Here is a 23002-nt window from a genome sequence, read left to right on the forward strand (position 1 = left end):
AGGAGGAATCAGTCTGAGCCTAAGGCAAGCCAGTATGGAGAATATCAGAAGGCTTAGCTGCAGTGTTCTGCCCAAGAACTTATTTCTGCGGAGCACTCCTGGAAGACCTAGACACAGTGGTTCTCAGTAGAGGCCAAATTAGTTTGTTTAAATTAAAAAACAAAAACACATTCTCTAGTCCTCATCCCAAACTTAATTACTTAGAATCTTTGAGATCAGGAGCCCAGAAATTTGCACTTCTGTGAACTCCCTTTATGACTTGGTGCAAGTGATCTGCAGCCCACATTTTGAGAATCTACTGTGAAATACCTGGCATTTGAACCAGGATGGCTAGAAATAGAAGAAATGGATGTTTTACCTATTCTAAAAACCCGTGAGAGAGAGGAAAGGGCAGGGAATTTGGAACCAATTAGCTCTATATTCAAGGTTTGGTCTACCTTGGGCCTAGGTATCTGGTTCCATTTACTAGCTGTGTAGCAATAGTTTGTCTCCTCATTTAATATGAGAATAACACTATTGACCTAACAGGGTTATTGTGAGGAATAAATAAGATCAGGATGAAAAGTTCCAAGCATAGGACATGCACACAGTAGGTACTTGATAAATAGTTGTAGTTAAGTTGATGTAGTTAGCATTGTCGTGTTTGTCTTTCAAAATCTAGCAAACAGACCACCTCCTTCATTATGTATTTTTTATTTTTTCTATCACTCATCACATTGATCATAAATAACCTCCCCAATGAATTCATAAGACTACATCTACTCCTCTTTAAATGGACATGATGCTTTCTACCTTAAAAAAATTTTTTTTCTTATTAGACGTATTAGCAATCCAAGTGTCCATCAGTGGACAAATTGATAAAAAAAAAATGTGGTATCCACATACAATGGAATAGCATCCAGCCTTTAAAAGGAATGAAATTCTAACACATGCTACAACATGGATGAACCTTGAGGACATTGTGCTAAGTGAAATAAACCAGTCACAAAAAGACAAACACTGTATGATTCCAGTTATGTGAGGGACTTATGTAGTCAAAATCATAACGACAGAGAAAATAAATGGTGTTGCCAGGGACCGGGGGAAAGGGACAGAATGAGGAGTTCTTATTTAATAGGTAGAGAGTTTCCATTTTACAAGATGAAAAGAGCTTTGGAGATGGTTGGTGGTGATGGTAACACAACATTACGAATGTATTTAACATCACTGAACTGCACACTTAAAAATGATTAAGCTAGTAAGTGTTATATTATGTGTATTTAACCACACTTAAAAAGTGAAAAAGTGGTAAAAAAAAAACTGGCAACACCACACCTCTCGGCCGCCTCTCTTGCTCCCTGGTCTTTGGAGACACCGCACTCTATAGAGTGTGTACTTACTTTTACTTTAACCTGAGCACCCAACCCCCACACCTCGTGGCCTTACTGTCACCTTTTGAAACAGCGTACGCGCTCTATGCAGTATGTGTCTCTCTAAATAAATCTATCTTTACTCAAAAAGAAAAAGAAAAAGTGTACTCGTTCTTTTTTCAAATCTATCTGCTCTTTTTGTTTTCGTAATGATATGCAATGATATATTCTTGCCTAATAGTGAAAATAATTAGGACATAGTGAACACAATTATTTTAAAATTTCTTTACAATGTCTTATCACTTGAAGTTTTTTGGGTGTGAATTCTTCTGCTGAGGGCATCTGCTGGTCTTTCTTATGACAGTTGATTTTCTCATTTGACTCATAAGCTTTTTATTAAGAACCAATCTTCAGTGTCTAGCATGTCCTGGACTATTAGAAACATCCCTAAGGGTGGTTTCACATGCACTTCTGCCAAAGCCCTGTAAGAGTCATGGGTTCCAGACCAGTTTTTACACTACTTCTTGACACCACATGAGTGAAGCAAATCTAGGGAAAAATAAAAGTGCCCTGAGCATAAAGTTGGCAGAATGTGATACACATCTATGGACTGGTAGCCACTATAATATGTTTCTATATCTCCCTTTTATTTGGACCTTCAAAATAAGTCATTTCCTTTCTCTCTCTGGAGCTTTTAAAATAACAAGAAGAGTCTGTCTATGAAAGCCCTGAAGAATTTGCAGTCCTTGGACACTTGCCTAGAGAATAACCATGATGTACTTGCTTCTATTATTTTTATTAAAAAAAAAACAAAAAACTTCACACTAAAGGCTTCCCTAGTATAGAAATGTACTCTTTCTGGTCAGTCCACAGTCATGGAGCTGTTTAATAGGGATAGAGTAAAAGGGTGACCCCCTACTACCCTTCGGCTCTGTTGACCTATGCTCAATCCACTTATTTATTCATTCAACAAATATTTATTATTTTGGGGAGTGGAGAGTATAGCTTAGTGGCAGAGTGCGTGCTTAGTATGCACAAGGTCCTAGGTTCAATCTCCACTACCTTCAGTAAAAAAAAAAAAAAAATTTAAAAACAGATATTTATTATTTTTTAATAATGGAGGTACCGGAGATTAAACCCAGGACTTCTCGCCTGCTAAGCATGCACTCTACCACTGAGCTATACCCCTGCACTCAACAAATATTTATTGAACGTCTGTTAGGCACACTGATCTAGGCCCTTGGGGTATAACAATAACAAGAGACAAATGCCCCATCCTCATGGAGCACACATTCCACGGGGGGAAGACAAACAGTAAATGTGCAAAGAAATAATTTCACATATTAATAACTATTATTAAGAAAACAGCAATGTGATTAGAGGTTGAGTGGGTGGAGGCCACTTAGGTGTGGCAAGCTCTCTGGAAGGACATAACATTTGAAATGAGACCTGAAAAATGAGAATTAGCCAGCTATGCAGAGAGCTGCGGAATGAACATTCCAGACATAAGGAATAGCAAGAACAAAGAGTTTAGGATGGGAGCAGGTTTGACATATTTGAAGAACAAAAGGAAGAAGCCAGTGTGGCTGGATGGGGAGAATGGTAGAAGGTGGTAACGGCAAAGAGTTGGACAAGGGACCAGACCATGAAAGACCTTGTAAGCTACCATCAGGGGTCAGAATGTTATCCTGAGTGTGACTGGAAGCCATTGAATTATTTCAAGCAGGGCATTGATAATGATCTGAAAAGACTGATATGATTCTATTTTAAAGAGATTGTTGTGGGTTCTAGGTGAAGAATGGATTGGAAGGAGCAAGAGTGGAAGTAAAGAGATGAGTTAGGAGACTCTTGAAGTAGTACACGAGACAGATGATGACGGTCTAGATGAAGATGATGGTGACAGAGACAGAGAGAAGGAGATGGATTCAGGCAGAGGTAACTGAACTTGATGGAGGAATGAACTGGGGGCAAGAGAGTGGCAACGAAAGGAAGAGAGGAATCCGAGATGATTTGAAATCTTCCAATAAGTATGCTAAATGAAAGAAACCAGACAAGAAAGAGTAACATGCTGTATGATTCCATGTGTATAAATTTTTAGAATATGAAAATAAATCTAAATTAACAGAAAGAAGATCAGTGGTTGCTGGATAGATTGGGGATGGGGGAGACTAAGGAGGAGGCAGAAGGAAGGGATTACAAAGAAGCACTAGATAACTTCTGTGGTGATGGATATATTTATTAGCTCGATTATGAAGATGGTTTCCTGGGTGAGAATTTATCAAACTGTACAGTTTAATATATTCAGTTTATCATATGTCAGTTAAACCTCAAAAAACTGTTTTAAAAGACAAATAAAGACTCCAAGGTGTTTGACCTGAGCAAACTAGTTGAAGGATAATATCTTTTACTGAGAAGAAAAAGTTAATTCTTATGATGTAGACTGCATGTGGTCTCAAAGCCACTCTATAGGAATAAAAAGAAGAATCCTGTGAATAGACTATAGTAGTTAGAGTATAGTTTCAGCTGCTATAACAGGGATCTAAAATAGCCATGACTGAAACAAGATAGAAGCTTGTTTCTCTCTGTCACAAATATCCAGGCATAAGCAATGTAGAGTAAATATATGAGCTCCACCATGCCAGAGTTCCCAGGCTCCTAACTTCTCCATGTGATCCAAAATGACTCATCACCCCCCATGTCCATAGCCTAGCTAGAAGGAAGGGAAAAAGGAAGAGGGAGGCTCACTCCTTCCCTTTAAAGGCATGTCCCAGAAGTTGTACATGTGGCTCTGTTCATAACACATTGGTCCAGAAAGACTCACATGGTCGTTTATGTCTATGAGAAGACTGGGCAACGTAGTAATTATTATGGATGACTAAGTGTCTAGCTAAACACCAGGAATTCTATTATGAAAGGGAAGTAGAAGACAGATACTGGAGGAAATTTAGCAGTTTCTGATATCAGAGCTTTTCAGCTTATGAAGTCACTTCTCATTCATCAAGTTATTTGAACATCACATCTTTGTGAGATGGATCACTCTGAAGGGTTCATTCTATTTGAGAGAAAGTTTAGCAGAGTGGTTAAGAGTATAGGCTTTGGGAGTCTGACCTCCAAGTTTTCAAATCCTGTTTCCACCATTTACTAGCTGTGAGATCCAAGGAAAATTACTTAACCTCTCAGAGCTCCTGCCTCTTCAACTGTAAAATAGAGATACTAATAGTACCCATCTTGTAGGTTCTTAAATGAGATAATGCATGCAAATTTCCTGGTATATAGTTACACCTAATCAACATTAGCTATTATTGTGTGTCAAATGTTGTGAACCTACAGATAAATAAAGGAACAGTTTACAGTGGGAGTCACAGATAAACAGAGAGTTATAAAAGAATATGAAAATTCTGCTGTAGAGGAAGTGACCCCAGGAGCTCGAAGAATACAGAGTAGGGGATCCTAACCAAGGAGGATTGTAGGAAAAATAAGAGTTAGTGGCAAAGAAAGGAGAAAGGACATTCCTAGAAGAGACTAAGATACCAAGACGAGAGCCTAGTGTCTTCAGGAAAATATAAATTGTTTGGTATGGCTGAAGCATGGAAGCACATTAACCACTAAGAGAAAGAAACAGAGAGAGATGAAGGCCAACGGTGGAGGGCCTTCCGAGTCAAGTTCAAGAGATTGGGTTCTGTCCTGTGGTCACTGAGTGCAATGGAGTGTTGTTAGCAGGGGAGTGACTGGCACATTTACATTCCAGAAAACTGCCATGGCTGCTTTATGTGGAGTGATTCCCAAAAGGCAGAAGATGAGAAACCAGATCAGAACTGGAGCAGCCATCCAGACACCAAGGGGCCAGAACTAAAGCAGTGGAAGAGAGGAGAGCCCCAGAGTTTACCTGCTTTTCAGAATTCCTCTTCTGTCTCTTGCAATTTCTCAACCTTGCCTTATAGCTTTTGCATCACTTAAATTACTAGAGAAACATATTCTTTGATAACATTTCTATATATATATATACAAGCGACCAACCATCATGGTTCGCCCAAGACTATACCAATTTTTGTACTGAGAGTCCTGTGATCTGGGAAATTCTTCAGTCCTGGGTAGGCTGGGATAGCTAGTCACTCAACCTAGAGAGCCTTATGGAGACGCAGTGAGCCGTAATGGTTAAAGGAAAAATTCTGGAACCAGATTGCCTGATCAAATCCTAGCCCCATCATATACCAGGTATAGGACCTTGAGCAAGTTACTTTACCTCTCTGTAGCTCAATTTCCCCACATGAAAAATGCGGATGATGTAATCTAGTAACTACCTCACAAGATTGTTGTGAGGACTAAATGAATTAATATAGAGAGCTGGCCCTCCGTATCTGTGGATGCAAAACTCATGGATATGGAGGGCTGACTATAAAGGACTTAAGCATCCTGAGATTTTGATATCTGTGGGAGGGGAGGGCAGGTCTTGGAACCAATCCTTGGTGGATATAGAGGGACAACAATACTGAGTATTTAACATGGAACCTTGTATTTGCCATGAGCATTTTGAAATTACAGTTATTACAAATCTGCTGCCTTCTGGTTTATTTCACTTCTGTTCCCGCACATCCCCTTGCTCTGTCATCCTTTCATGGATGTCTGCAGACCCTTCATTTCAAGTTCTTAGCCACCCACCCAAAGGTGAGCAGAAAAAGTAGTTCTGTGACTCTGGAGACTCCCTGGTCTGTGGGTAGCCTCTAAAAGTATTCAATTGAATTAAATAGATTTGAAGTCTTTTAAGACTCTCTCCCAAGTGAGCTACTTCCTGATAGCCTCAAGAGTGGGAATTTTGCACCTGTTTCCTTTGAAAACGAATTATGCACACTGGTCTGCCTAGGAGTGGGATGGAATGGGGTGGGGCATTGGTAAGGCTTGTATGGTAGTTCCACGAGGGCTTTAGGGACAGGGGTAGGGAGTGATCCTTCCCAAGTGACACATTTGCCAAGAAATTCTGAGGTAGCTCTTCTAGCTGACAAAGTAAGGTTTGGGGGTAGGACATTCCTAGGAGGGAACAGGGAGCCTTAGCTGTTCCTACCAGACAAAATAGTCATTGGAAACTGCATAGTGAGGAAGTGAGTTGTTCTAAGTAGGAACTGTTGGTGGTTTTTCCCAGGCACGTTGCCATATTTGACTCAATCTATCTTTGAAAAATCCAAAGAAAGTGAATATTTGCAATCAATCTGATGATTTAAACTTGCATAAGAGATGAAGCTGGGTAACAGGGCATAACAAAGACTGGGATATTTATCCCGTTGCTCACCAGGGAAAGTTAGGGTGGGGGGCGTGCCAGAGCTGAGAGCTGAGAATGGGAGACTCAAGAATAGGAAAGAAATAAAATCAGGGAAATCAAAAGCCTGGTGGAGAATCCATGTCTCTATCGCCCCAGCTCACCCCAAACGGAAAAAGTTCATGGTCCTTTAAAACAGGAAGAGGACTACAATGGAGTTGGGTTGAGATCTGGACATGCATTTTTTAAAACAGGCACCAAAAAGTACCAGCACAGAGGAATGTTTTTCCACCCTCACAGCTGTACCTAGGACAAGGTGACTAAAGCTTTTCCCTAGAGCACCCACATTTAGCAGCTCCAAACATTTTCAAATATTTTTCAATTGTAAGAAACTTAAATATTTAATATTTTTCCTTTATAAATTAGAAGAACATGAGTGAGAGTAGCCCCTAATAAGCAAAAAACATAGTCAAAACAGGAAGCCACACATTGTCCATCTCATTACTAACTCTCATATGTAGCCACAAGCAACTCCAGGCTTACATTTGGACAGTTTAGCCTCGAAGAGGAAAGAGACAATGCCTCTTTCCATTATGGGTCCAGAAAGGGCCCCAGAATTGGATTTCCCAGGCCTAAGTAGGATCATATGTCCATCCTCGAAACAGTCACGATAACCAGAGGCATGGAATGCTCTGATTGGGCAGGTGCAGGTCATCCAGCCCTTCCTGGAAGGTTAGGGGTATCAGCCCCACCCAAAAAGCACATGGACTGAGAGTGAGGGAGAAGTGTCTTCTTTATGGAAGAGTGAAGTATGAGGTAGAGGTAATGGCTGTCACAAACAGAACAAACAAACAAACAAACAAAACAGTGTCCACTACACCTTAGTTGCCAAATTTCAACTTTTTAATCCTCTCTCCTAATGAATAGGTCAATTCCATTTCAGTAGGGACATGAACTTCATGATAGCAAACCTCTGTTCTTCCCCAGATAGCGGAGATCAGGGACTCCAAGGAAACACTTGTGTTTTGCAATAGAGTCCTTGGATTACTGGATGTGGAAGGTCCCATCTATGGGGACTGAATCTAAGACTTAATGTTGTTTGGCATTTCCAGCTCAAAGACCCTAAGCACTGTCTCTCTGCTTCATTAAAGACAAATTGTAGCAAGCACTTTTGGCAGGGATGTGGAAGTTACCACTTCCTTTTGTCCCTTCAGCTAAGGTCAAAGGCAAAGGTTAGCTTGGGTTTGGGAAGATGGCAAAGGGTATCTGGCTGTGGATGAGTAGCTTCTGTGACCTCACAGGTCTTTGCCTTTTTAATCACAGTGATGGGTAGAATATATAAGAAGTCACTAGCAGGAATCCTTATTCTGAAACATCAGCATCTGAGGGCAGAAAGCCATATAGAATCAGAGGGCAGACTCTACAAGGGACCCTAATTAGTCCATTCATTTGTCACATCTGTATTTCCAATGTGTTCTGCCATCTGAAGTTTAGTATAAAATTTCCAGAAAAGAATCCTAGACTCAAAGAGCTACAAGGGAACTTTGAGTTGTTCTAAGTCCTCGCTTTATAGTTGAAAATATAGAAAACAGACCGAAATGTGGGAAAATATAATATAGAAATACAGAAAATGAGGCTCACAAAGGAGAAGTGGCTTACCAAGGACGTAGCAAATTGGTATCAAGCTAAGACTAGAGCCCAGAAGTCTGGGATTCCCTTCTAGAGTTCCTTCCATTCCACCTGTGGCCTCTTTTGGGTGGATTCTGACAAGACTATACTGAGTTTTAAACAGAAGAATTTAGAGTCAGAACGCTCCATTTGTCTTGGGAATATGGGACTCCGTTTTGTAGTTACTTATCCCTCGTTGCACTTGAATGAGCAGATCTTGAAAAGGGCCTCAATCCCAGGGCACGAAGAGAAGTTGAGATAGAAAAAGCTCCACGGTTCTGCTTCCTAGAAGCAAGATGAACCTAGTTTCAGATTTGGACTATGCATTGGGGATTCTGGCTACTCCCTAAATGCACTAGGATGTCTAAGGTATCCTTGGCAATGTACACTAAGTGTTGTGCCTGCAAGGCATTTTTTTCTGGATCGGGAAAAGCATAATTTCCTCAGTATCTCAGAGGAGCTGATAACCCTCAAAAGGTTAAGAACGACCACTCCAAAGTGATCTTCCAAAAGTGGTTTGTCATCAGAATTACCAGGGAAGCTTTGAAAGCACTGATACCCCAGCCCCTCCTCCTAGAGAGGAGGATTCAGTGGATTTGTGCTGGAACCCAGAGAATCTGCATCTTTTAGAAGCTCTCCAGGCCTAGAAACTGCAGCTCTAGAAAAAAATATTAATAGAAATGCTTTTCTAGAAGGGAGAAGGAAAAATTACCTCAGGGCTTAGCACTTGAAAGCCATCCTGATATAAGTGCTTCAGGTGTTTATGACAAAGAGAAAACTAGAATTCCTGGAAAGGGGAGGAAGTTGAAACCCAAGAAGCCATAGAAGCAACAGTGGAATTAAGAAGGCGGCCAAGTTTCTGTTATACTGCACTGTGACCACAGCTTACACCAGGCAGATCAGCTTTGCCTCCCTGACACTACCCTCCTGTGATTGTCAGGGCAGTAGAGCATTAGTGCAAATCAACCACTTCTTGGGTTTCTGTCGTTTCTAAACAGAAAACTACTCACACATTGGCTTTGCCCATTTATGCGTGAAACAAATATTTCAGTGCCTACCGGATGCTAGGTACTGTGCTAGCACTGAACAGAATGGACACCTTGCCAGTCCTCATGATCCTTCCCAGTCTGGCATAGGTACTGGGCGCATTCCGTGGAACTGAGAATTGAGGTGAGAAAGAGGTCTTTCCCTTTGTTTTAGTGGCTCCGTCACACTGGTTTCTCTTCTATTCCCAGAACACATCAAACTTTTTCTTTCCTCCAGGCTTTCTATTTCTCCTCTAGAACATTCTTCCTTGCACTCTGTTTATCACCTATGACCAATCCTGCAGGTGTCAGCTTCAATGGCCTTTTGATGACGAGACCTCTCACTGACTGCACAATCTCAAGTATCTCCCCTGTTACCCTCTCTTGGAGCACCTTACGCTTTTTTACAAGGCATTTATCACAATTTTAATAATATATTTATTTGTATGATTCTTTTTTTTAAAGAAATCTTTTTTCTAACATTTTAAAAGTATTTTATTTATTTATTATTGTATTATTTAATTACTCTATTTTGGTGGTGGTGGGGAGGTAATTAGGTTTATTTATTTTTAGAGGAGGTACAGGGGACTGAACCCAGGACCTCATGCATGCTAAGCATGGGCTCAACCACTTGAGCTATACCTTCCCCCCTGTATGATTCTTTTTAAACTCTGCTATAAAAAAAAAAAAAGAAATTCATGCAATAACCACATATTAAATGAAAACTGTATGAATCATACACCAGAAAAGGAAAGTTAGCTTCCTGCTCCCGACCTCCTGATTTTCAGTTCTTTCCACAGGCAAATGCTATTACATTCTATAGATAATTTACGCAGTTTGAAGGGCCCATGTAATTATTTACCAAGTGGCTGTCTCCTCTACTAAACTGAGGCTAGGCGCTGTGTCTGTGTGTTCATTGCCTTATCCTTAGTGTTTGGCACATAATCAGGACTTCATTGGTGTTTGTCGGGTAAATGAAAAGATGTTAAAAGAACAGAGAGATTGAGTCAATAACTAAGCTGCCAGCTCTTGTGCATCTTCCAGGCCCCAGCTCAGCTGTGAGCACACAGTAAACTTTATTGATGCTTCTATGCTCCCCTAACTCATTTATACCTCCTAGAGAGCAACTTCTCACACGGTGCTGAAACTATAGTTCCCTCATCTGTCTGTCTGTCTCTCCCAGTAGTCAGTGAGCTCCTTGAGGGCTGGGACCATGTTTAACTCTCCTGGAACACCGTGCTAAGCATCCCAGACATTAATGAACACTTTCTGACTGGCTGCGAGTCTAACCTGACTCATCAGACTGTTGGCTTCTTGGCAATTCTGTTCCCAGCCTGTCAGAGCAGTTCAGGTTAGCGCTTTCTCCAACGTCTCTAGTTTAGAGAGATGCACTTCACTTGAACCTTCCTGCAGATTCTCATTTCTTTTAGGACTCAGTTCCCTCATCTGTCAAATGGAGATAGTCATGCCAACCTTCCAGGGTTGTTGTGGTAATTAAATGAAGTCTTATGTAAAAGCTCCAAGCACATCAAGGCAGTTGTTCAGCTCCCCATCCCTTTTCAGCAAGAAGAAGGGTCTAGTAGCCTGTTTCTCTGAAAAGGAGAAAGGGTCTCTCTGCATGGGAAGTAGGGTCGGGCAGACAGGAACTTTAATTCTGACCCCAGTTCAAACATAATTGAGACAGTGAGGTGAGAATCATTAATAAAAGGGAAAAATGGCCCTCTCTGGACAACGATTTAAAATGTAATGGTTGCATATCAAAGCAGATGTTGAGTGATGCCTCCTGAGGACAGAATACAGAGACTTAGGAGGTTCCTAAGGCCATATGCAGTCTGGTCCCTGCCTGCCCCTTCTGTCTCATCTTGCAGCAATCTCTCCCTCCCTTCCTTCCAGGCTCCAGCCACTCTGAACTTCCTTTGTTCCTCCTGCATCCTTTTGATGCCAGGCCTTTGCATATGCTCTTCCATCTCCCTGTTAATCACTTATTCTATAACTCTAAGCTTAAAACTTTCTCCCCCAGGAAGACCTCTCTCGACCTCCTGAACCAGACAGGTCACTGTGTTGTAGGCCACCTTGTAAAACCCTGTTCTTCCTCTTTCATAGCACTCATTACAGATGTGTATTCCCAAAGGGCCTGCATTCAACCATCTATTTATTCCACAATTCTTTCAAGAATTCCTACTATGTGCTAGTGGTTGTTCTGAAGGCTGGAGATAAAGTGGTAGGCAAGATCAGCCACAGACCCTACTAATGACACTTACATTCTAGTGAGAGAGACAGACAGTAGACAAACAAACAAATTAATATAGGGACCACTGCCCTATATTCATTGCTGCATTTCCAGAACTGGACATTGTATACTCAACACACAGCAGATGCTCAATAAATGCTTGTTGAGGTGAAGGAACATGAAGGGAGGGTGAATGGCAGGCAGATTCAGGCAAGAGGCAAAGGTGGCCAGTGTCAGAGCCAACACGACTAACTACTGCAGGATCATTTCACCCTGAAGATCTGTCCATCTTACAGGAGGGGCCAAAATGGGTTGGAGCCTTCCCTCTCCTGTTGGTCTCCAAGAACATGAGCCTTGTGGGAAAACATGGCTGTGAATGAAAAATATTGCCACCATTTCAGTAAATAAAGAAGGCTCTGGCCATCAAGTCATCAGCCACTACTGCCACCCTCCCACCCCACCCCCGCCAGTGAGTGTCAGGAACTCAGGATGCAGATAAATAGGCAGCCCAGCCTCTGCAGCCACCCTTAACCATGCACCCTGAGGGAACTCAATGTGGAAGAACAGGATACTGGCCCTAAATAACTAGGTGCACATCAAAGGAATGATTTCAATGAGACTAGACCTTTGCACCTTCCCATACAGAGAAAAGCACTAAATTCCTTAACTTGAGATACCTGGTTTGCTTTCATCAACAGTAACCTTTTGATGTTCCTACTACCTGGTCTTTGTTGCAAAAACTCCTAAATATCCTGGCTTTTAACGTTCCACTTTGGAACAGTCTCTTAGACCAATCTGAGAGGCTGTGTCCCAGGCTTGAGTCCTCAGGAAGTCCACCAAATAAAACATAACTCTCAACTTTTAGGTACTGTATTTTATTTCAGTCGACATATGTTCACTTCCGCCTGTCCTGTGCCTATGAAGGTATGTAAAAATGGGGATAAATGAATGGGTGGAAGCCTCAGACTTGCCAAATAATCTTATCCACTCTTGTGCTTTCCTGCACCAGAGACTGGTTAGCTAGTTGCCAAACCCATTTCCTCTTTCTCATGGACACCTACCTAGACTACCTCTTCCCACTTCTTATATAGTTAAATGTGACTACATGATGAGCTTTTATCAATGGAATGTAGATAGAAGCAAAACAATTTCCCATGCACAATCCTTTATGCTCTTTCCACATCACAGGGATCCTGGAAGCTGCATATGAAAGATGGCAGAGACCCAGGATGGAAGGACTTAGGTCCCTAAACTACTATTTGGAGAAGAGTCTCCAATTTATTAGAAGCACCCATTTTAGATTTGATCTGAGTAAGAAATAAGCTACTGTGATGGGCCACTGAGGCTGGGCATTGACTTGTTAAAGCAGCTAGCATTGTCTTAACTATGTAATTCCTAGTCTCTCCAGGCCAATGACAATTCTCCAGCCCAAAGCCTCCCCTGAGCGCCAAACTCAGCTCTACAGCTATGCCCCAGACATCTCTTCTGACGTGGTGGTCACCACTTCAGACAAAACGTGATAAAAACTGGGTTTGCTATCTTCACCTCCAACCAACTTCTCCTTTTCCACCGGGGCCAATCTCAGTGGATGGCACCACTGTCCATCCAGGCACACAAGCCTCAAACACAGATTCATCCTTGACTCCTTTCCCCTCTCCCTCATCCTCCACATACTCCTAAATATCTCTTGAAGTGATATACTTCTCTTCTTCCCCAGTGCTGCTACCACCGTCAGATTCTGTGACCTGGAGACTGTAATGGCCACCAACCAACTGGGCTCCCTACTCTTCCCTACTCTACTTTAGCTACCCTTCTCATCCACTCTTCCCACTGCAGCCTCAGTCATCTACCCCAAATAGATCTGACCGTGCCACCCACTACCTACACTTACTTTAAAACCCTAGGCTGGCTCCCCATTGCCTGAGGATCCAGTCCAGACTCCTTGGCACAGTCTTGAAGGCCCCACGTGATCTGCAGCCTCTTCGCCTCTTCTGCTGACCCCAAACCAGCTGTCCCCATTCCAAACTCATCACAGTTCCTCATTCACATCATCCTCCCTCCCTGCACTTACCGTTCCCTCTGCCCTGAATACTCTCAACTCCTCTCTTCCCTTAGACCACATCAGCTCATCCTTTAGGCCTCAGCTTGACTTTCACTTCCTCAAGGAAGTGGCCTCCCTGACCCCTGGAGCAGGCTCGGCCACCTGGCACCTCCTACTGTCCATCATAACTCTCTTGACATTTGATTGTTGTGACTTGTTTAATTCTCTTTCCCATTAGAATGCAAGTTCCTAGAGAGCAGGGCCTGGATCCTGTTCACCTTTGTGTTCTTAGCTTCTAGAACAAAGTAGAAATCACTGTATGAATATTCAGTGAATACAGGTAAGCAGTGAACTAGCTCAGTAATTGTCAACTTAAAGTTGCAATGTGGCATCTCTCTGCAGCCTCTTAGGAATATCAGAATTAACTGATCATTCTTTCATGACAGCAAACAGTTAATTCTCAGAGTTTCTGTGTGATCTGAGTCAGGGTGATTCGCCCTGACTTCTTAATGAGGAAATAGAGCCACAGGGGAGCAGGTGATGTGCCCCAGGGAAGTAGGGAGGTGAGGCAGTCCCAGGGCTCCAGCTATGACCACACTGCCTCCACCTCCCCCTCCTACTTTTCTTGTTTCTGAGCACCAGGCGGAAATGTAATGTCATGACACATTGGGGGATTTCTTTCTTCCACTGCATTTTTCTGATGTGACTCCAGCCTGGGGGGGTTGGGGGAGCACAGGCCACAGGGGGAAGGAGGCGGGTGGTGGGGAGGTTAGCTGCCACATTCCACAGCGGCCTCCATTTGCATAGCTCCGGGATAGAAGAAAGAAGTTCAAGAGCTTTGGCAGACGCACTGGGCATTCAGCTCCTGTTCTGGCAGCTGCAGAGGCTGGGCCCAAACGCAGACTCTGCCAAGGCCAGGGAGGCAGGCCCTCTCCCAGCCCAGGCTGCCAAGATGAGGTGGAGGAGGTCAGAGCCTCTGCCTAAGATGGGGGATCACAGAAAGAGTCCCCTTCTTTCTGTCCAGCCTGGCAGCCAGTTGGCCATGAGTCAGTAAGTGTGTGTGTATAGGATGGGGGTGGCGGAATAATGTCAGGCCCTCAGTGCAAATCCTTCCAGGTTGGAGGACTGGTGTGGGCATTGGAGAGCCTGGGGGCTATCATGGCCCTTGTCCACCCTAGAAATATTGGAGGGGCAGCCCCTGGGCAGATGTCCTCACCCAGCTGCCAGTCACATTCCAGAGAGAGCCTCAAGCCACAGAGTGAGGCTTGAGAAAGAGCTAGAGGCCTCGCTCACCATGGAAACCAGGCTTCCTAGGAAAAGGTCACATATTTGATGTGGCTGTCATCCGGGCACCTTAAATGAAGCACTGTTCTTGTTTTCCTGAGGACACCCACCGGTAAAGAAGGCCTGGGACAATGGGGTGACAGTTTGACCTGTGTGTCCGACTCTAGGCAGGCCCCTGTCACAGCGAAGTCCAGTGCTGTACCCACTTACAGAGCCTGACTCCAACTTGTACCCACTGGGTCAGCCCTGCTGGCATAGCCGTGAATCTGGCAAGGAGACTGGCTGTTCCAAGAATCTGGAAAACCCACTAGGGTAAAACTACCAGGGGGCTTGAAGTCAGAGCTCGTTAATAGTTATCATGCATCGAGTACTTACTTCATGTCAGATGTTATGATAAATGCTTTCCACGCACCATAATCCTCATGAAAACCCTAATGAAAAAACGGAAGCTTTGAGAGGTTCAATAACTTGTCTAAGATGATATACAACCAAAAAATGGCCTGGTCAGGATTTGAACCCAGCTTTGTTGGCTACAGAGCCTGAACTTTTAATGAATGAAATGCATTTATTCATGCTTTCATTCATTTATTCAATTGTCCATTCATTCATGTATGCAGCAAACATTTAGAGAGAGTCTCTGATGTGCTAGGAACTGTACTGGGTATCGGTACAGAGAGCTGCGAAAGGGCACACTCCACGACCTCCATGAACTCACAGAGAAACAGATGAGCAAACAATGACAGTACAGTGTGACAGAAGCCACCGGAGAGGAACACCAAAGCTGCTATGGGAAGAGGACCAATTTTTCTTGCATTGTCCAGGCACAGTGCTGTGGAAGCACAGAACAGGAGTGACTCACCCAATTGAGACTGACGGACTTTCTCCAGAAGGTGTCTAAACACATCCTAGAAAAGGATGTTTGTACCTGCAGGGTTGAACGTGGGTCAGTCTTCTCCAGTTAGGCCTAGAGTCTCAGGGTCTGGAGTCGCATCCACTAGGCAGTCAGGAGAGAACACTTACATTCAAATGGACCTGATCAGGCTCCCCTTACCAAGCACATGGCTTCCCAGAGCCACCAACCCACTCAGTTCCACCAAAGAGATAGAATGAAGTCAGGCCTTCCTAGAGAGCCTTGGGTGAGGACATGGTTTACATAGCCAGCCTTATCTCAGGACACTAGGGGCAAAAAGGAAGAACAAGCTGGTAGCTTCTTCCTTCTTTCACATTCCCATTGAAGCCTGCCTGCTGTCAAAAACTGGGGGACAGCAGAAACAAAACTAGTCTCTCATTATAGGGAAACCAACCCAGTGACTTCTAGGTTAGGCAAGGAAATGAGGGTTGGGGAAAAGGGTGACTTAATTCCTCCCATCTGTCTGGTTCCTACACCCACATCATTTGTCTTTAGGGAAGCCTCCCACACAGGCTGTGACCCACTAACTACACCACTACAGCCCTGAAAGGAGCCCTTTTCCTTAAAGCCCTGTTGGTTAGTAATGGCCAAGATGCTGCGAGGGAAGAACGGAGGGAGGGAGGGACAGAGGGAGGGATGTTCTCTAAAGAGTAAGAGGGTAGCTGGCTTCCTTCACAGCTGTATGGGTGGCAGTGAGCTAAGAGGTCCTGTTCGCTTTTCCATTAATCAAGGGGGCAATCAAGAAAAAAAAAATGTGCCATTTTTAAAGTTCAAAAAGAAAATCCAAGCCACAACAACCTCCAAATTATATTAACATGGTGGTAGCCTGACACTCTGGAAACCAACCAAGGAAGGGGCAACTCTGACTTCCTCCTCCTGCTCTCAGGCAAGAATAGACTTTTTCTTTTTCCAAGCTTGTTCTCCATAGAGCGGACACTGCCCAGTACTCTGCTCCCTGGAGTCTTGGCCTGGCTTGGGTACCTCACCGAAGCAAGGAGGAAAACACAGAATCTTCTCCTCTCTTCTCTCTTTGGAGAATGTTGGCCAAGAAGGAAGTTCACAGTCATTGAGGAGCCTGGGCCCTCCTGGACAAAAACAACACCAAGCAAAATTGCATTAGGCCTTGGGCAAGGAACTTAATTCCTCTGAGTTTTGGGGCCCTAAGCCGTTAAACTGGACATACTGCTACTACGCACCTTCCTGGGGCAGTATAAGGATTAATTAAGATCCTATAAGAGAAGAGCTGTGAAACACCATTTAAATGTCAAGAGTCTTGATTTTTTTTTTTCTTTTTCTGTCTTTAGGTCCTTCTTATTTATCCTTTTGCCTTCTTTTTTCTCCTCCTTGCATCCCTCTCCCTCCCATCACCCTCACTGTAGTACCATCCTTCACCACATTTGGACTTAATAAGTCCACAAAAGAATTCTCAGTTTCCATGGCCCCTGTGAGCTTGCTCCCCCATTCTTTCCCATCTTGATGAAAAGAACCATCATTTGTCCAGTTCCTCAGGCTAAAATCCAGAAAATCATCCTTGATTCTTCTCTTTTCCAAAGGCCCAAATTCAATCCCTCTGTATGTGTCATAGGTGATTCCTCCTGAATCTGACCATTTCCCACCAGCTCTTCTGCTACCACCCTAATCCTGACCACCATCACGTCTTTCCTGGATGACTGCAAAGAACTCTGAACATCTTGCTTCTTCCGCTTTTGTCCCCTAGATCCCATCTCTGTATACCAGTCATATTTAAAAAGCATAAATCAATAAGACAAGGATGCCCACTCTCCTCACTCCTATTCAATACAGTATTGGAAATCCAGCCATAGCACTTATACAAGAAAAATAAATAAAAGCGACCCAAATTGAAAAAGAACAGGTTAAACTGTCATTACATGCAGATGACATGATACTATATATAGAAAATCCTAAAGGCTCCACACAAAAACTACTAGAGCTGATAAAAGAATTCAGCAAGGTAGCAGGATACAAGCTTAACATCCTGAAATCAGTTGCATTTCTTTACACTAAAAATGAAATATCAGAAAAAGAAAGAAACAATCCTTTCTTAAACTGTATCCAAAAGATACTTAGGGATAAATCTGACCGAGGAAGTGAAAGACTTATATGCAGAGAACTATAAAACATTGACTAAGGAAATTAAAGATTACTTAAAGAAATGGAAAGATATCCCATGTTCTTGGATTGGAAGAATTATGGCCATACTACCCAAAGCAATCTATAGATTTAATGTGATCCCTATCAAATTACCAAGGACATTTTTCACAGAACTAGAACAAATAATCCTAAAATTTATATGGAATCACAAAAGACCCAGAATTGTCAAAGCAATACTGAAGAAAAAGAATAAAGCTGGAGGAATAACCTCCCAGACTCCAGACAATAGTACAGAGTGACAGTAATCAAAACAGCATGGTATTTGCACAAAAATAGAAATATGGATCAATGGAACAGAATACAGAGTCCAGAAACAACCCCACAAGCTTTTGGTCAATTAATCCTTGACAAAGGAGGCAAGAACATACAGTGGAGTAAAGACAGTCTCTTCAGCAAATGGTGTTGGGAAAACTGCACAGCTGCATGTAAATCAATGAAGTTAGAATACTCCCTCACACCATACACAAAAATAAACTCAAAATGGTGTAAAGACTTAAACATAAGACAAGACACTATAAACCTCTTCAAAGAAAATATAGGCAAAACATTTTCTGACATAAATCTTAACAATGTTCTCCTAGGGCAGTCTACCCAGGCAATAGAAATAAAAGCAAAAATAAACAAATGGGACCTAATTAAACTTATAAGCTTTTGCACAGCAAAGGAAACTATAAGCAAAACAAAAAGACAACTCATGGCATGGGAGAAAATATTTACAAAAGATGACACTGACAAGGGCTTAATTTCCAAAATATATAAACAGCTCATACAACATCATCATCATCATCATCATCATCATCATCATCATCATCATCATCATCATCATCATAATAAAAAATAAAACAAAAATGGGCAGAAGACCTAAAGAAGCAATTCTTCAATGAATACATACAAATGGCCAATAGGCACATGAAAAAAATGCTCAACATCACTAATTTTCAGAGAAATGCAAATCAAAACTACAATGAAGTATCACCTCACATCATTCAGAACAGCCATCATTCAAAATTCCACAAAAGACAAATGCTGGAGAGGGCGTGGAGAAAAGGAAACCCTCTTACACTGTTGAAATGTAATTTGGTGCAGCTATTATGGAAAACAGTATGGAGATTCCTCAAAAGACTAAAAATAGACTTACCATATGATTCAGCAATCCCACTCCTGGGCATACATCCAGAGGGAACCTTAATTCAAAAAGATACATGCACCCCAATGTTCATAGCAGCACTATTTACAATAGTCAAGACATGGAAACAACCTAAATGTCCATCGACAGATGACTGGACAAAGAAGCTGTGATATATTTATACAATGGGATACTACTCAGCCATAAAAAAATAAAATAATACCATTTGCAGCAACATGGATAGACCTGGAGATTGTCATTCTAAGTGAACTAAGCCAGAAACAGAAAAAAAAAATACTATATGATATCGCTTATACGTGGAATCTAAAAAATAAAAGACAAACAAACTTATTTACAAAACAGAAACAGACTAATAGACATAGAAAACAAACTTGTGGTTGCCTGGGCCGGGGGGAGGGAAGAGGGTGGGAAGGGATAAATTGGGAGTTTGAGATTTGCAGATACTAACAAATATATATAAAATAGATAAACAAGTTCATACTATAGTACAGGGAACTATATTCAGTATCTTATAGTAACTTATGGTGAAAAAGAATATGAAAATAGATATATGTATGTACATGTATGACTGAAGCATTATGCTGTACACTAGAGACTAACCCAACATTGTAAACTGACTATACCTCAGTAAAAATATATATATACAAAAAAAAGCATAAATCATATCACTCCCCGGCTCGAAATACTCCATTGGCTTCCAAATTGTTCACCATGGCCTACAAGGCCCCACATGATCTGGTCCTTACCTCCCACTTCAACCTCCAACGACAACACTTCAGCCCAGGGTTTCATTTCTGTCCCTCATACATACGAAGTTTATTCTTTGCATGCCTGATCCTATCTTGTCCCAGTTCAGATGTTACCTCCTCTGAGAGACCTTTCTTGAGCCACCTATGTAAATTAATTCTGTCCCCACTGATTCTTCAATAGATCATTCTTGTGTATACATGTTATTTCTGAAATTATCCTATTTTTTTCCTTACACATGTATTGTGGGGCTATGTGTCAGTCTTGTCCACTCTTCTTCAGTGGATGAATGGATAAATGAATGCACTTGTTCAAAAATTACTTCTTTTCTCCCTCTACCGTCACTGTATCAAAATGCCCTCCCTCTTCTTTAGAACATGGATTTCATTTGGAAGGTAACAGAGAGGCCTCTACAAATATTTGCTGAATGAATTACATAAACTAAGAATGCCAGCCTCTTAACGCATAGCTATTCCCAGGAGTATTCGCATTCTCAAACAGGAAGCTTGAATTTCAGGCCCTGCCAACAAAGGGAAAAATTTCAGACCAGCTGAGTTGAAGTGATACATTTGGACAGAGTTGCTGTTCCAATGCTTCTTAAATCCACATAAGACCCTTTAGCGCTCCTTTATTATCCAAAGTTGACATTAAAATGTAAAATAGTAATTGAAAAGCACTGTTTGTTTCTAAGGAAAGAATTGTGGACTTAGAATCAGAGGCCTGGGTTTCAATCCTGGATGTGACACTAATTAGCTTCTTGAACATGTTGCTGAAGATAACCAACATTTACTGAACATCTAACATATGCCTGGCTCCGAGCTAGACACTTTGCTCATATATATCATTTTTGCAACACTTCTGGGTGAATACTTTTAGTATGTCTATTTTATAGGTAAGGAGGAGGGTTCCGAAAGGTCCAGTATCATGCATGAAGGCGTGTGCTAATAAACAGTGGTGTCTGGGCTCAGACCCAAATTTGTTTCAGCCTGTATTCCTGTTCCTTCCCCAGCACCCTGATAAGGCACCTCCAGGCAGGAGAAGAAACTAAGGAATTGCTCTCCAAGATCATTTCAGGTGATTTCTTCACTACGTTGTTTCTGTATTTGGGAAAAGGAGAGGAGTCTGGCCCCAAGAACTCATTTGGGAATGTGGCTTAGTGGTTAGAGTAAAGTCTTGGGTGTCAGGCTTCCTGAGTTAACAGCATGACTTTACCACTCATCTTAGGCATCCGCAACATGGGTAGACTCAGACCACCTACCTCCTGGCCCAGTGGGCCCTGCTTAGTGAGCACTCCATAAATGACAAATATTTATTAAGCTAATAATGATTGTTATGAACATCATAGAAGAAAGTGTCTCAAAGGCAGCTGAAAGGGAAGCTCTCAGAGAAGAGGTAGTGCTCACAAGGGTCCGATTCCTTCTGCTGGCCAATCTTGAGAGGTGGCTGCAGGTTCAGAGGCTCCCAGGACCACCGTAACAGCCAAGTAGATGACCAGGGGAGCTCCACTTGAAAGCTTGAGGAGAGCTTTCATCAGCAGGAGGGCAGGAGGAGAGAGAGCAGCTGAAAAGCAGGAAGCCAAGAGACCACAGGAAACACTAGCTGGAGAAACAAAGTGTGCTCGGAAAAGGCCAGCCTTGTGTAGGGACTGGAGACTTGAAGCTTAGAGGCAGGAAAGGGAGCCCCACGAAGAGTTCAAAGTAATTCACTGTTCTGTAGTTATTTCTGACGTCTGTACTTACTTTCTCTGATTACTAAAGTAATACATTGGTACTTTACAGAGCTTTACATAATGCAAATAGCAAAATAGCAAAAGAGTCCCCTATTCAAGTTTTTAAGAATCTTTTTACTGAAGCTTGGGACGTATAGAAAAATGCACGAGTCATGCTCAGTGAATTTTCTCAAAGTGAGTACACCCGGGTAACTAGCACCTAGATCTTAGAACCGAATGTTATCGGAACAGCAGAAGTTCCCCTCTCTGCCCCCTTCCAGTCATTACCAATCCCAGTAGGAATCCTTTTCCTGGTTTCTTTCCCTATAGATTAGCTTTGCCTGTTTTTAAATTTTAAATAAATGGGATCACACAGAATGTACCCTGTGTCTGGCTTCTTTCACCCAGCAATATGTTAAAAGATTCATTCATAATGCTATTTAGTATTTCATTATACAGACATAGCACAATTTACTTATTAATTTTATCATCAAATATTGATGAGTATTTGGGTTTCCAGTTTTGAGTTATTGTAAATAATGCTATGCTCACTCTTGTACACATCTTTTAGTGAACATATGTACTCATTTCATATGTATTGAATTTCATTTCAAATGTATTTCATTTGTATATTCCTAGAAGTGGAATTGCTGGGTTATAGGGTGTGCATATGTTCAGCTTTGGATGTTCAAAGTGCGTATGAGATCCCTGTGTGGGCTCCCAGAGAAACTTCAGTGTCACAACTGTCTAAGAGAAGAGGATGAGGAAGGGGCAGTCCAGTAGCACTTGTCCACTGACCTCCCAATGGATCTGTCTGCCTCCAGTTTATCCGCCACACCATGGCCTGCCCCAAATTCCATTTATCCTGTCATCCCCATCCATCCTCCCCAACAAAGGCCCTTCTTTAAACCCAACCACACTTCGAGGGCAGCACTGCATCACATACCTGTCCACCTGCTGGTCTTGGACTGGACTTTAGTCATTTCTTATATTCATTCATCCATGTAACAAAAGTTGAGTGCCTACAGCTCAATTGCACTGTTTTAGAATCTGGAATTGCAGCAATGCACACACCCCTATCTTCATGGAGTTAGCACGCTAGTGGGAAGAGACAGACAAAAACAAATAAAAATGTTAGTGGTGACAAGGGCTATGGAGGAAAATAAAGCAGGATAATTAAGAGAATTAAGAATGGAGTGATAGAGGAGTGTGCTGCTGTATAATAGGTGGTCAGGGAAGGCCTTTAAGGCAGACAAGATCTGGATTATGTTCTGAATAATTGCATTGGCTACTATGTTGGAAATGGGCTATACGGAGCAAGGTGGGAGAAAGGAGACAGGAGGCCATCACAAGTCTGGGTAAGAGAGGACGGTGAATTGCACTGGGGCGATAACAGTGGCAGTGATAAGTGATTGCATTCAGCATATATCCTAAAGGTAGGTCTGACAAGATTTGCTGATGGATGGAATG

Source organism: Camelus ferus, chromosome 3, assembly GCF_009834535.1.
Source record: "Camelus ferus isolate YT-003-E chromosome 3, BCGSAC_Cfer_1.0, whole genome shotgun sequence".
Classification (NCBI taxonomy): domain Eukaryota; kingdom Metazoa; phylum Chordata; class Mammalia; order Artiodactyla; family Camelidae; genus Camelus; species Camelus ferus.